Here is a 15,845-nt window from a genome sequence, read left to right as displayed (position 1 = left end):
TCCCCATACTGAACAGGGCAGAGCCAACCGGGTGGAGGGTGGCGGCTGAAATAAGAATCAAAACTGCAACACCCTGCTCACTAGGACTTTGTTTTGTGGGGGCATGGGGTGCTGTGGAGCCTTGCTGCAACTCCCTGTGCAACACCCCAGAATGTTTCATCTCTGTGGGTGAGTGTGGGTTGTTAAATAAACCTTGATGCCTCACATCAGTAGTTATGGAGAGCCTATTTCTTGTCTTTGTGTCTGTGGGGATGAGGATTAATTGGGATAAAATGCTCACTGCACAAGCTGAGTTAAAGGAGCTGCTGCTGGGAGGTCTCCACCCCAGAAATGCAGGCTGCAAAATGCACGTGCCTTGGAAGGTCTGATGCCTGGTAGAATGCAGGCTCCTACCTCTGCATGTGGGTGTGGGGTCCCACGGGGGACAGTGGGGACCCTCCTCAGCCCATGGCTTGGCTGGACAGCCGCAGAGTGTGCGTGGAGCCTGTAAAGCACCGGCAGGGAATGCCCGGCTGCCTGCTGGGAGGCAGGGCTTACTGTCTGCTGCCTGCCCCATGGCTATTGGGCACATTCTACCTGTTTCCGAGCTGAACTGTGTGATCATTTTAACCAAGCAGATTTCCTAAGCACTGCTGAAAGCAGGTGAGTTTTGTGTTTTCCCCAGGATGAGTGCTGCCTGATGGCACCCTGCTACCTACCCACTGGGTTTTCTCCCACCTGCCTCACAACGTTTCTGCAGAGAAAACTGTCTGAGCAAGCCCTGAAATGCACCGGAAATACCTGCTGAAATAGATGCAAAGGGTCTTTGTTTAAGACAGGAGGTTGCACCCCTGGCCAGGCTTCTGTTGGGCTTGGGCTTTGCCTTTGCACCTCCTTACTGCTATAGAAATGCTGGTGCTAGAGAGTTTGCTGCTGGGTAAAGCTCAGTAAGGAAATAATTCCCACAGAAAGTTTAATTGCAACCATTAAGCCCTTAATATAACAGTGGTTTGTATCTCTAAATGGTGATGCTGTCCTTGAAATACAGGCACATTTCTGTGTACTTGTTTAGCATTGTGTTTATGGCTATTTTTAGAGAACCAGAAGCAGGTAGTTGCACACTTATTTGGCCATAAAATTAATGAAAAGGAAAAAAAAAAAAGATCCATAGAGTAGCAAGTCTATCCACCCTTAAATACTAACCCCCCAGCTCGTGGTTCCACTGACTGTGGGAGACCTTTTTGGCTGGCTGCCCCTGCCTAGTTTTGGCCAGAGCCCACCCTCACTGCACTGGCTTGGCCCCTTCCTGCCACTGCATCCGAGTCCTGGCCCCAGCCCCGGGCCAGAGCCACTCTGTGCTCCAGCCCTTAATAGTGTCAGGATGCGTTGCATGGCGATAAAAAGAGGAGGACCAGTGTGGCTCACCTGGTGGGGCTGGGGAAGCAGATGATGGTGACCAGCACAGGCTCATTCACCAGTGGAGGCTGGTGGTATGACCATGCTGCCAGTCCCTTCCTTTGGCTCCTTGTGGTCTTCATCAAGCAAGGAAAAGCTCAGGAGATCCCAGCTGAGCCCTTTGAAGCTCTGTGACAGGCATTAAGCCTCCCCACAGGGACAGATGGCTGCCAGAGACCCACCAGCTTCCCAGCCTGCCTTATGACCAGGGTTCAGGACTCTCAGCTGCAAAGCAGAAAGAGTTTTGGGCTTTTTTTTGGCAAGCGAAGTTTAAACGAGCTGTCCTGCGAGAAAACAGGTGCTTAAAAGTTATAGACAAATACGGACAAAGTGGGATACCCCCCAAAAGGCTGCATTAAATAGAGGCTTCATTTCATCTAGATGTCTCATTCCAGTAAAATTTTATCTGCAAGTTTCAGGGCTGCTTGGGAAATCTTGCTGCCTCACCAGGGAAGAGGATATTTAAAAAGGATTAAATCTGACAGTCTTATACTGAAAGTGGATTTTTAAATAAATAAGCAAAGATTCAAGAGGAAAAGGTTAGTGGGCTGTTGAAAATGCAACTGCATTTAGGCTAATAAAGCTTAATTTCTAGTTAGATATGAACAGAGTGATTGTGATGGGCGGTGCTGACTGCTGGGCTGAAGGCAGGAAAGTGCTGCACCAGGGCTGGGAAGGGAGGGAAGCACGGTCCCCTGTTCAGCACGGATCCCACCAGGCCACCACCCCCCACCCCCCAGTGTTACTGAGGTCCTGGGTGAGCAGCCAGCACATTATGGGGTGCACAACAGCAGGCTCATGAAAGCAGGTGTTAAGGACAGGTTCCTTGGTATATTTTGGGTCCTGAGGCAAGAAAAGTCTTGACCTGAATTTTAATTATATTAGCCACCAAAGAGCCACTTCTCCTTCTAGGTGGGAGGTCTCAACCTTTCCTGCATCCCACAGGAAAACTCATGCATCAATTAGGGCTTAGCTCACCCTACAGCTATGGAGTAATTCAAATCAATCAAAAGCATTGTCTCCTTGGCCATTAGGGTTTGCTCCAATTAGCTTCTGCTTTAAAACAAGTAAAATAAAAATTCTGCTTCACAAAGCTCCTGTCTATATTCCCCCCCAGATACTGAAATGACATTTCTGTCCACTGAAAATAGGACCTTGGAAAAGTCTCCCTGGATACCAGATAGTTCATTTGCTGGAAAAAGAATTGACAGCCCAATTAATCTCACAGCCTGTGGCTTTTAAACCAGGGCTGTCAGTGTTGGTGCTCTGGGATGAGAGCAAGAGAGGTCGGATAAATATCACAAGATGTTGCTGTCCCAGAGACATCAAACCTCTCCCCAGTGCCTTGCACCATGCCCCACTCTGCCCACCAGGCCCGAGGATGGTGTAACTGCCTGGGCATCCGTGGGCTACCCTGAGCTCAGCTCTGGACCCGTGTCCCTTTGTGCATTTGCTGGCATGGGCATGGCTGGTGTCCATGCCAGGACACTGGTCCCTGACCCAAATTAACTCTGAGCTCACCTGGCACAGTGCAGCCACCAAGCTGGAGGAAACACTGTCAGCAGGTGAGCTGAGCTGTGCCATGCCATGCCACAGAGGCACATGCGCTGTTGGGCAAAGTTGCCATCCCATGGAGGGCACCCACAGCCCACAGCCAGCACAGAAAGGCACCCAAGAAAGGAAACCCTTTGCTTCCTATTTTCCTTCCCAGGTAATGATCTGGCTGTGAAATCTCCCTGCTTTGCAACCAATGCTCTACAGACATTCACCTCTTGTTTTCACCACAGAGAAGCCCATGGAGGGTGACTTGTGCCCAGTTGAGCTCCTTACCCCAGCCCTCCACTGGCTGCCAACACAAATGCCAAAATAACTCTTGGAAAATAATTCTGCTTGCATTTCTGAAAGGGCAGCCACCACCCCTCGGTTCAGCCTCATTGAGCAAGCCCACCGAGCTGCTGGCCATGGCAGCTGCAGCTCCCCAAGGCCAGGTCTCCATCACATGTCTGTCCCCCAGCATGGATTTAGGGTGCAGCTCACACCACTGGGGCCGGCACTGTGCCAGATGAGCTTTCGGGTGGTGTGGGCAGAGGGAGGCAGTGCTGGTTTTGCATGTGTCTGCCACCTCACCATGTACAAACCATCCCCACACTTCCCACACAAATGATAGGATCAGCCCTGCAGTCCCTTTTAGAGCATTAATTTTCTTGTTACCCATTTTTACTATTATTATTATTCTCTTCTCTGCAGGTTGAGCCATCAGGAGCTGTTGCAGCAGCAGCCTAAATCCCCTCCGACTCCTGCACTCAATCTTTACCATGCAAAAGGCCTCAGCTGGGTATCAATTTCCTTGGCCCCATCTCTAAGTACCAGAAGTAAACAGCAGCACTTTCATGCCTTTTTATTCTCACTGCTATCTCCTGATCCGCAAATTGAATACTTTACACTGTCTTCTCCTAGCCTGGATCCCAAGACTGGATTAATGGGATTGTCTTCCAGCTTTCCTTACAACTTTTCTCCCAAGAGCTGACTTAAACAACATGCAGCAATGTCCCTTAGCATCCCACACTGCTGCCCGGCAGGCACCCCTGTCCCCTTGGACCCTTCCCTGGCAGCAGTTTCCAGACCAGAAGATGCCCCAGGAGGGCAGGATGGTCCAAAACCCGGTGGCACAAATGCTGCCAAGGCAGGATTGCTGCAACTTGAGCCATAGCAGTTGAGAGCCTGGCAATCACTGGGAGCTGCCCATCATTCCCGCTCCCTGCTCACGGCACGTTTCTAAATTCTCCAGGAAACAGAGCAGCTCATTCCAATGCAGACCAAAAATTCCCACCGTGGCCCACAGCACAAATGAGTTAGACCTTTGTGCTGGCCCTGCGCAGGGGAAAATTGCTTTTCGACTCGGCACTGACAAAAAGCAGCCGTGCATCACTTACCAATAGCGAGTGCATTTATAAAAACATGTTTTTGCTCTGCTCTAATTGCTTCAAATGAAGCAATCGCATTATGCTCCCTCCCTCCATTGCACCTCTCCGAGAGACCTCTCCACCAGCTCGCTGTTTGCCCTCAACTTGAATTAGATCTCAATGCTCAGGTGGTGGAAAAGTGGCCGCCCTGCCCATCATACCTTGCTGAGATGCAAACAGGCTCCCACAGGTTTCCCAGGCGCCTAATGCAGCCTGGCAGCAGGTGACCAGGAACAGACCAGGCTGAGAGAGGTCCTCTTCCAGCTTCACCAACAGGGTTAATTTGGGGAAGAGAGAGAGACCAGGCGGACCTCTGCAAAGCAGAAATGAAGCCATTCTCCTTTGCTCACTCTGGGCTCCTAACGGGAGCTTTTGGTGCTGTTTCTGTATCCTGAGGCTCAGTCTGGCTCTGCTCCCATCTCAGAAGGTTTCCAGGTACCTGGGGGATACTTGGAGTCTTGCAAGGTGTCACTTCAATGCTAACCCAACACTTGGGGTGAAAAGAATAAAGTCTTACAGAGCCGATACACTTAAAGCTGATACAAGTTAGGCCGTAACTCATCTGACCTTGTGTTTCACATCTAATGACATTTGCCACTAACAAGCAACTTGTCACTTCCCTCTGCTCTCAGGCTGCCACTGCAGAGCACTGGGCACCCCTCCTGCAGGCATTTACACCTGGGAGGCATTCCCTTTCCACTGACAGTGTCGCTGCTCTGGGTTATTCTCCCATCTTCCCATGTAATATTTAGCAGCCAGCAAGGGACACAGGACCAAAGGGACCAGCGGCCTTCCGCTTTGGGCTAGCCCTGTGCCACCACACCTGGGCCAACAAGCTGAGGGAGCCTCAGCTTCTCCAGGGACAGTACCACCAGGGGTGGAGTGGGAATGCCACCACCTCGCTGCCTGGAGTTGAGCTGTTGTGGGCTTTGCTGTGTGCCACCGCTCTCGTGCACACACACACATACACGTGCACACACGCACACTCCTCCTGCCTGCCTCGGGAATCTGCCCATTGCCATGGAAACGGCAGTGACATCAGGCACTGCTAACGTTCTTCCAATGGCTAATTGCATTGGGAATGGCGAGCCAAGTTCCCGAAATGATTCTCAGGCCCCAGAGGTCTGCCCCTAACATCCCAGGCAGATGCCAAAACGTGTCCTTCACCTGCCAGGATGCCTGGCAGGGCTGGAGGCCAACAGCTGGGGACTCTTGTTTGGGCTCAGACGTGGGGCATAGAGTGGCTGTTTGGCCACCAGCCCACTTTTGCTTTGAATCCTAATTCTCTGAGGCTGCGCAAGAGCTGATTTTTACCTGTTTAAGCTGCCTGGGGTGCCTCAAGGGCTGCTCTCACTGGCACCTTGCTGTGGCAGGGCTGCTGGAACCATCGCTGCATGGTGTTCAGGAGGAGATGCTACACAGCCAGGACAGGAGCCCAAACAGGCTAGGGTGACCACATATTGGTGACACCTGCTGCTGCAAAAACAGAGACAGGCTTCTTTATTTCCCCCCAGCTTTGTTAAATTTAGTGATCTCCCCAAAACCTTTAAGGGTATTCTGGGCACCTTCCACCCTGTTGCTGAAGCAGAGAGAAGCATCATAGCCAGAGCACCGTGAGTGGCCAGGCCAGGGGATGCTGCTTATCCCCTCCACACATAACGTCAGAGATTTCATCAGACTTCAGAACAAGGAAGAACTCTGGGGAGAAGGCACTTTGTCACAACAGCTGATGTGAAAGGCAGTCGGGGGGTTACCTATTCAACTATTTTGCTTTTAAATGACAGATACCATAAAAAAGGCTCCAGTCAGAGGCAACTCATGGGGTGGGAAGATGAAACTTGCTCTCAAGAGCTAGCAGCTATGTGCAGGGCTCACCACTTGCAGACTCCTTTTCTCAGTAATCTGCTGGATGCTGGAGCCATCTGAAGAAAAAACAGGCCAGCTCTGTTTGCTTATTCATTTATATATTTTAAATCTCTTCCTTAAGATAACATGATAGCTTATTGCAACAGCAATTTATAACTCCTGCCTCCCTACGGCATCCTCGCTGTTTCTGGCTCTGTATTATTTACTGCCTGACACCAAAATAAGAAACATTATGAAAATATGTTCAGGAATTATTCGGGTGCCCCAGATGCAGCCTGAAGCACACCGATGTTCACAGACCTCTAATGCAGTTAACCCTTCATGGCCCAATCTGCAGGCAGGGCAGTAGTGGTCCCTTCCTCTCCCACCCCACAGCCCCCACTCTCTTGCTGCAGCCTCCTGGAGGGCTGGGCAGGGGAACAGGCGCTGCCTCCCCGTAATCCTGTTAATTAGTGGCAGACACTGATTTCACCCTGGGGCCACTCTAGGCAGCAATATTTACAGCTAAAGGCACCACTAAGACAGAGGCATTTCTCCCTCTGCCTGAGACCTTGGTGATGTCCAGCCAGGGGAGGACAGGTGGTGAGCCAGGATTTAGGAATTATCATGGTATGTTCTCACAGAGCTCCGCAAATACGTTTAGTGCAGCAGCTCTGCTCATAAATCCATCATTAAACATTAGTCCCTCCTAAGAGTGATGTCCTTTAAGTTAAGGACAGACCGGTCCTTTTTTTCCCCAAACAAAAAAAATTTATTATTTCTCCATTTGTTTTTTCTTTTCTTCTGTACACAAAGTGCACTTTCCCACGCTGGACCGAAAGGCAGGTTTGTTCCCCGCGGGCTGCCGGGGGCTGGGGATGCTGCCGAGGGAGGCGGGGAGCCTGCATCAGCTCTTCCCCATTAATAGGCTCATTTAGGCAGCCGCCCCCGCAGCGCCCATTAGCACACATGAGAGAGTGCCCGGAGGTGAGAGCTTCACTAATCAAATGTGCTATTAAGATTCTAATCCATTTCATTAGCCCATTTCGTTTGACACTTAGCAAGGCTCAGAGATGCTCTGTGTAACAGGGACGAAGGCACTCCGCCTGTCCTGTGGAAAAATAATCCTTTTCATTGCACCCATAATTTCCTTTTATCCTTTATTAGTTTATTTCTAAAGCCAAAGGGTACCAGGGATGTGCAGCACCAGCAGACCTGCCGTGGATTTTCCCTTCATGTGGGTGTCACCATACAGAGTATTAAGACTGGGAGGGATGCACAGGCAGAAGTAACATCTCCAACACCCATCCCCCCCCAGAAAAAAAGACCTGAAAAATAGACCACTCGATTATTTGCATACATATTACTGGACTGCATTTTGGGGATCTTATTTAGAAGACCTTTCACTGAATATTTTGGAGACTGAAATGATTCATTCAGCTCCAGCTGAAATAATTTCTGCATTACCTCTTCAAAACAAATGACCATGCAATGAATGATTCCACCTAGGAACTGTACATGGCTGTGGGGATTTTGTGTGGGGGAAAGGTCTTAAGTTACCAGATAAGCAGGTCTTAAGGTATCAGATAAGCATTCCTAAATATGTGGATTTTCCCCATAGAAAACTGCACTAAACCTTCATACTATTAAAGAATACTTTTATGAAAGAATAATTTTGTGAATACAATACTCATCTCAAGGGCTAGTTCTTCAGAAGCAGCTGGGGAAAATACCTACATCTCACTGAAATGCTCCCACTGCGTAAAGCTGAAATGCTTCACCTGCAGGTTTAGCAAGCTCTTACCTGAAAGTAACCTTCTCCCTGGGTGTCTGAGGGTTATTGGGGAGCAGCCCCATGTGCCAGCAAGGCTTCACAGCTGGGTGCTGGCACTGAAACCCCCCCCGCTCACCCAGAAGGTAACTGCCAGCTGTGCCCTGGCAGGAGAGGGGGTGAGCTGGCCACTGACAAGCTGGGTGGCAGTGCAGTCCTCACTGGGCTGGGCTGGCTAGAGCACCTTGTACCTTCATCCTCTGGCCACAGAGCCCCACTGGCAGAGCACCCAGGTCTGCCTGGCTTTACCTTGCTCAAGAACACCTCATTGCCCTCAGCCCAGGACAGCAGCATACACTTCAGTTTACATCCCCACACAACAGGTGAAAGTCAAGGAGACACAGCCTCGTGATGTCCTCCTTGCTTTTTCTTGCTAGGGCTGTTACTTGAGATGGAGAAATGTGGAGAGGCCTTTCTCCACATCCAGAGGTGGTGATGGAGGGGATGAGCAGCAAATAGAGCACCTCTTACAGCAGGACTCTTAGGGGGACTCAGGCTCTTTTAATAATTTGTTAGCATACAGAGTCCCTGCAGCTGAAACATCAAAATCCCTGTTTCTTCCTCTGTTCTAACCCATTTCTTTTGAGACAAACAATTTCTGAGCAATTGATTAAAAAAAAAATATTCTTAAAAGCATCTTCGCCCTTAGAAATTCAATCTCATCTGTTCCCTCAGCATTTCCTGGGGCATTGACCTCCCCCAGAGCAGCCTGCAGAGGAGAGCAGGCTCCCACCCCACCCGCTGGGACCCCCAGGCTGCTGCTTCAAAGTGCTCCTGGGGGGGATCTCTGGGAAGACAGCTCCACCACAGGCACCACGGTGCCCCATAAGGTCCCTGCTGGAGAAACGAAGCTGAAAGCCAAACACCACATTGCTGTGCTTGGAAAAATGGTGCCAAGAGAAGGCAGCAAGGTGCAGCACTGCTGGTGGGAAGGGCTGCAGACCCACCGGTGCTGCTCTTAGGAATGCAGCCCAGGTCTGAGAGCAGCAGCAGTGACTTATGCTGAGCCGTAGCTGAGATGGGAGGGAATATCCCCATCAGCTCCTCAGTGCAGGTTCAGCCTGCCCCACATTAACTACTCTGGTAGTTAATGGTTTAGTGGTGGATTTGGTGGGGCTGGATTAACAGTTGGACTCATTCTTCAAGGTCTTTTCTAACCTAATTGATTCTATGATTCTATACTCACGGCACGACTGTGTTAGGCAGCACCAGGGCAGTACCGGCAAATTTCAGCCCCAGGTTTTCTTTTGAAGTGTACATGAGAGATATATTTCTTTAAAATGTATCCTTGTCTCCAAGCAAAATTAAACACAGACGGGTGAAAAATCCCCACTGAGCAGCGAGACCATAAATCACTCCCTCTGCCGTCCCTGCCGGGCACAGAGGCTGGAGCATGGCCATGGCTGGTGGGCAGAGGCACGCTCTTGCAGAAAGGATGCTCCCCAAACCCTGGCCTCTGCCATTTTCTCCCCGGGAGGTTTCACAGCCCTCTGAGCCCATCCCAGGGGAGCAGCTGAGCAGTGCACCCTCACGGGGGTGGCAGCTCAGGGTGACACTGTCCCTCCCCACTGCAGTCCTGCCCTCCCCATCCTGCAGCCCCCTCCTTCCCCACAGCACTTACAGCCCAAATCACAACCATCCAACTTGCCATGATGCCGCAGGCTTGTGCCCATCCTGTGCCGTGAGCCACTGTCCCCCTGCCCAGTCACAGCCACGCAATGGAGGTGTAGATCCTGAACATGTCAATAAAAATCTCTTCTTGCCTTAGTGATATGAATTACAGCATGATATAAAGGCCTATTAAAGGCTGCTCTCTAGAACAAACATTGCCCCTGTGGCTAATCAGCAGAATACTTCCTTCATTGAGAGACAAAATTAATATAATCGTTTGGCAGATGCGACGATGCCAAGTAAATAACTTCCAATCGAGCTTTATTGTTATGATGCCTTTTGTTGCTGGTCTTTGCCTCGAGAGAGTGGCAATGAAAAAGGGAAAATACAAATGGAAACTTGTAAGAGCCTGAAATAAATGTGTGCCCTGCAACTCTGGGGAGCTAAGTATTAATTGGGGATGTCAGCATGCACAGCACAGCCTGGCCATGCTGCCTGTCCCCCGCGGTGATAGCCAGTGGCTATGGGAACTGGCACAACATCTTGGAGGATGTCTTCCCCAGCCCCGTGGGCAGGCCACACTCTCAGCCATGGGCTTTACAGTGTATTTCCATTTTTAAAAGGGGTTTATAAAGCGAGAAGACACTATGTCATCACCATGAAACCTGGCGTTAATCTAGGGTGATAGCATGGTCTGCTCGCAGGGGGTTAGCATTACGAAATACATATTAGCATTTTTAGTATTAATCAGTATAAGCAAGAAAATCCTTTTTAAAAATCCTAATTAGAAAGCCTATTTACTTAGAAGACCAGGATGAATTAATATCAGAACTCAGGGCTGTGAAGCACTCACAAAGAGTAAACTTCCCCAGGCTTGTTTGTCCATGCCCCACACATCCAGGCCCTTCCCACCTCTGATGCTGGAACTCTCATCCCAGCTCAGATCAGCGGCTAATCCAGTTCCAGGGGCCACAAACTGGTGCCAAGCATGAGATGAACTGTGCTTTAGAGCTCACCGTCAGCCCAAGACTTCTTCCAGCCGCCTGCTGAGCTGGCAGCCGGAGCGGGTGTTTCACGGCATTAATAGTGCAACCTGGGGAAGCCAAATCAGAACAGGGGCCTGATGTCGTTGAGTCTGGGGCTGGGCTGCCACAAAAGACAGCGATTTCTGTGCCTACAGAATACACACAGGCTTTTACCTGCCTTTCATCTGTCCCTGGTGAGGAATGCAAAGTGGCTACAGCAGCAGGAGAAGAGGGGGCTGCGGGACTCCCTAGCTGCCCCGCTACGCTCCATGGCCAACCCAGTCCAACAGGCAGCCTCCACAATAAAAGCATCCTGAGAAAAAACACCTGCCCTTTTTCCATGGCCAGACCTCTCATGCTCTGTGCCCTCCAGGGACGAGACTGTTGGTTGGCGCAGCCCCAGCACGATCAGCATATGGCCCAGAGAAGTTTCAAGTCCCATGTGGAAGACAAGAAGCAGGCATGATCAAGCAAAATCTTTTACTTGCCCCTCAAGTGCTGGAGAATATTTTGTCAGCTGAGCAGTGGGAATAGCACCAAGTACTGGCTTTTTACCTTGGATTTGTATTTGTAACACAAAGGGCATTTGGTGGCTCCTGCAAGACCAGCCCAAGCACAGGCACAGTCCTGCCTCACCCGCTCAGCCCCCACATCCTGCTCCCTCCCAACGCTCCGGTTGTGCTCCACTGAGTCATTCAGTCCTTCCAGAGGTTCCACAGCTCTGCCCCTGCCAGAGTGGCCATGGGCTGCTGCAAGGCCAAGGAGGCATCTTGCAAATCAATCACGCTGTGGTTAATAAGGTCAGACAGGAGAAGGAGAGTGTTAGTAGGGGCTGAGAGCCTGCTTTGACAGCTACCCAGGTGATTTCCCCATTTCCTTGTCTTTGAGGCAGTTGGCCACGTTGGAAAGCTAATGCTCAAACACTTCTAGCAGTACTTAATGCTAAATCAAAGCACAAGCCACCAAGAGGGATCAGCTCCTTCCCAGCCTGGCTGCCCACCCACCTGGTCCAGGGTGGTTGCTGGGGCCGTGCCTCTCCCGTCCCTCCCTGCTGCCCGTTTCAGCTCCCCGGAGCTGCAGACAATTGTCTTCCCCAGCTGCTGGGGGCTGCCCAACACAGACAAAAAATTCTTCACCTAAAGGGTTGTTGAGCCCTGGCACAGGCTGCCCAGGGAAGTGGCGGAGTCACCATCCCTGGAGGGATTTAAAAGACATGTAGACGTGCTGTGGAGGGACATGGTTTAGTGGTGACCTGGCAGTTCAGGGTTAACAGTTGGAGTCAATGATCTGAAAGGTCTTTTCCAACCAAAATGATTCTATGATCTACCCCGAGGTCCTGCAGGACTGAAGAAAGGTCAGCCCTCCACCTCCACTTCAAAAGGGTGAAACAAATGAGAGCCACGGGGCAAAGAAAGGTCAAACTCAGGGTAACTTGCCTTACTTACAGGCTTGCAAAATGCTTGCACTCCCTTTATTCATGTCCAGGGTCTAGATGCACCCACACAAGGAGTATTTCTTGCTGGGTAAATGGCTCTCCAGCCTTGCAGCAGAAAGCACACCAGGACTGGATGCAGACACTAAGATTCATGCTGGGAAACAAGGTAGCACAGTTAACAGCGAAGGTACCTGGCTGCTGCAGGTCCTTGGCCTAGTGGGGCATAGCTGAATTGTCACAGAGGATGATGGTGAGGACTGGCAGAGTTGTTCATGCGCACAAAGCCCACCAGACCTGGCAGCTGGGGCTGGGACCCAGGCCAGGAGCTTGCACTGCACGAGACGGGATGCCCCCAGTCCCCCATGGCTGCCCACCTCCATCTGCCCTCTCACCCACTTCAGAGCAGCTGGAGAACAAAACCCCTTAGGGATAGGGGTCTGGCCACGGCCCAGCAACTGAGACACAGGGCAGCTGGGAGGACGAGAAGCTTCCCAGCCTAGAGGCTACAGGACACTGTCCACCAGGGCTTAGGCTGTCAGTCAAGGAGCAGCAGTACCCACAGACTGCTTCACACAAGCTGTTGGCTCCAGGAGGCGCCGGGTGAAGGGGAAAGCCCGAGGCTCTCACTGCAAGTTGCTGAGGGTCAGAGGAGAGGGAACTCAACCAACAGGCATGTGTTAACTCCCACCGAGCATGCATCACGCTGCCACACACATGCTCACACCAACTGCTACCAGCTCACCCTCCTGCAGGAGCTGGTGGAGGAATCCCACAGGGAACCCAAAGCACTGGAGGCTAGAAATCACTACTCCCAGCAGCTCTTATTTTTAAACATGGGTTGCAGCCCTTATTTACCAGCAGGCACAACGTTGTCAGGAGCAGTGACTGCAGATGCCTCGCTTGCCTTTTGCGAAGGAAACCTCCTGTTTTGACTGCAAGCTGATTGATGCTTGGTTATTTGGGGAGGAATATTTCTAGCTACACAGTGCGAGCCAGAGTTATCAGCCAATTAAGTATTTATGGCCAATTCCATTTTACTAGCAAGATGTTTGGAAAGCAAGCACAAGCTACATCAGAGAAATGAGTTAAACTGTGCTCTTCTATAAACACCTCCATGCTGGCCTGCCAGAAACTACACACTCAGAAGGCCTGTAAAAGCTTCTCTTCAGGCTACACTTAGAAGCGATCTATCACCAGAGAGAATGTGGTTGAAACAGCACAGCAGTAACTCTGACTGTCTTCAGTAAAGCATTTCCAGAACATGAAGCAAAAGGCCACGTACTCCCAGCCCTGTGAGAAGGGTTAGCTGCTGTGGGGGCTTCCTAGGACAAGCTTTGTGAGGAGCTGTGACCACGTGAACGTTTGGGACAGCCTTCTACTGCCTGACCCTTGTTGTGTATATCCCAGAACCATGTGCAGCATCATCTTTGCCAGGTGCTGGTTTAACCCTGGTTTAATCCTGCTTTTCCAGCATAGGCCATCACCTCTAACATACTCCTCTCTTCCTGAGATCACTTAGAAACCCTGGATCCAAACCAAAACTAAATTAACTCCCTTCAGGATGCACCAGCAGGGAGAACTTCTGCTGTAGCCTCTTCAAAAAAAAACCCAAAACCGAACCAAAACAAACCCTGCTGCCTATTCTAGATGTTAGGGCAGCATCATCACCAGCCTTCCTCCAACACTTGAGTTTAGCAGCCAGCTGCACTCAACTCATTCTCTACCAGCTCCTCCAGTTGATACCCACTCTTCTCTCGTCAACTCCACCAACAATTGTAGGGCAGATTCCTGCTTTCACAAGGAAATGTACAACCGGCATGGTGATACAGCAAAGGACAACCCGCTTAACAGCTTGTATCTTTGCTTTTCAGTCTGTAGTGGGTTGTTTACAACACTCTCCAATTTCTGTGAAGCAATACTTAACATTTAGCAAGCATGCCTGAGTCCATGAATGAAATGTACCACTTGAGTCATATTCCACCTGTCGCAGCATCTGCCAGAGACCAACCAGTCATTTGGTTGGTGGTAGCCACACATCTCCCGGGGTGGCCAGTCCTCCTGCTACAGCATCTTCAACTGCTGACAGCGGGGCCAAACCACAGTGACCGAGGTCATTGCAGCCTTTAAAACCAGTGGGCTGTGATGGTGGGTGGGAGAAGTCAGCCTAAACAAGGAAAGGAAAACACTTCAAATGCTGTGGTAATGGCATGAGATGGCCAACACCTATTTCTTCCTAGGTTATATCACATTAAGTGTGACTGTAGTCACCCAGGTCACTTTCCTGCTGGTGTTAATCCGGAGATGATTTTCTTAGGCTTTTAAGAGGGGTTTATCACACAGCACCTCCCAGTAGTACTGCAGAGACAGACAATGCCTTGCCAGGCGCTAAAGGATTGGAAAGTATCTGTATTTCAGATGCAGCAACAAGCCTCAAAAGCAATCAGAAGTTGTGGCCAGTCACCAAGGCACGACCACAGCTCAGCCCCTTTGTGTCCAGCTCCTGCGGAGGCGCTGCGATTTTTAAGATTCAGCCTTCACAGAAAAACCACCCTCCAAAATTTGGTGCCAGAGAGTGCTGAGCTCTTGAAGTACTTGTTGCTTTGTGATCTCCATGCTGGTGCTCAGAAGAGGAGCAAGGAAAAGAGGGGGCTGCAGGTATTGGTTTAAAACCACTGCCAGCTCAAAACACCCCACTGACTTTTGATGGGGACCACACAATATCTGCACAGTTTTAAACTGCTAACTAGTACCTAAAACAAAAGGCAGTAGGAAAACGGTGCCAGAAAATAAAAACTATACTTGCCTATGCTCTTTGCTCAAGGTGTCTGAGGTGCATAATGCCAGCACAGTGCCATGGGTGAAAGATCATCTTCTTTTAGCTGCTTTCAGCTGTAGCCTCTCTCCACGTGCACACAAGGACAAGCTGCTCCAGATCCAACCCTCTGGTTCCCATACAGCCACCTCAGTACAGCACTTTGTGCCAGGTGGTAAATGCAGCTCACTGAAACTCAATGCAGGAACTTTTATACATCACACACATATACAGATATAATGAGTGCTGTCGGTTTTACATCCTGCCAGAGAGAAAAGCAACTCTTCATAGCCAAGTAAGGGAGAGGCGCCATGCTGTGGTGTCTGCTGAAGCGGGGTCCTTGGGGGAACACTGAAGCACAGTGCACTAAGTGCTGCGTGGTGACAAATAGGTGATACTAGGAAATACGTTGCCCCATGAGCAACTACTGCCAGCTTAAGCAGCATAATACATGGTAGCATTCAGCAGTGAGTCTCCCTGATAAGCCGCAGCAAGGCAGAAGGCAGACCTGCACTTGAATCTGAGTGCTCTCCCCATGCTCAAGAATATTTGCCCACTCTTCTTTGCTGAAAATCCCAGGAGAGCAAAGGATAATTTTTGAGGGCAATGTTTTAAACCTAAATATAATGCAGTATGAAAATTTCCATGAGTAAAAGCTGAAGGAGGATATAAAATGCTCAGAGAGAGATAGACGAGTGCTGCTGCTCTTGTTAGTTCTAGGATATACTGTTTCTTTCCCATTCATGAATAAATTTCTGTGAAACCTGTGTCTGAACAAGTCTTCTAGCACGCTGAATTTCAGCTGACCTGGAGCAAACACCCTCCCAAAGCTGTACCAGATAGAAATAGCTCAGTGGTTGGTCTCCTGCACCCACAGAGGTGGTTTGAA

This window comes from Merops nubicus, unplaced genomic scaffold, assembly GCF_000691845.1.
Source record: "Merops nubicus isolate BGI_N331 unplaced genomic scaffold, ASM69184v1 scaffold26207, whole genome shotgun sequence".
NCBI lineage: Eukaryota > Metazoa > Chordata > Aves > Coraciiformes > Meropidae > Merops > Merops nubicus.
Note: the sequence above shows the minus strand (reverse complement) of the source record.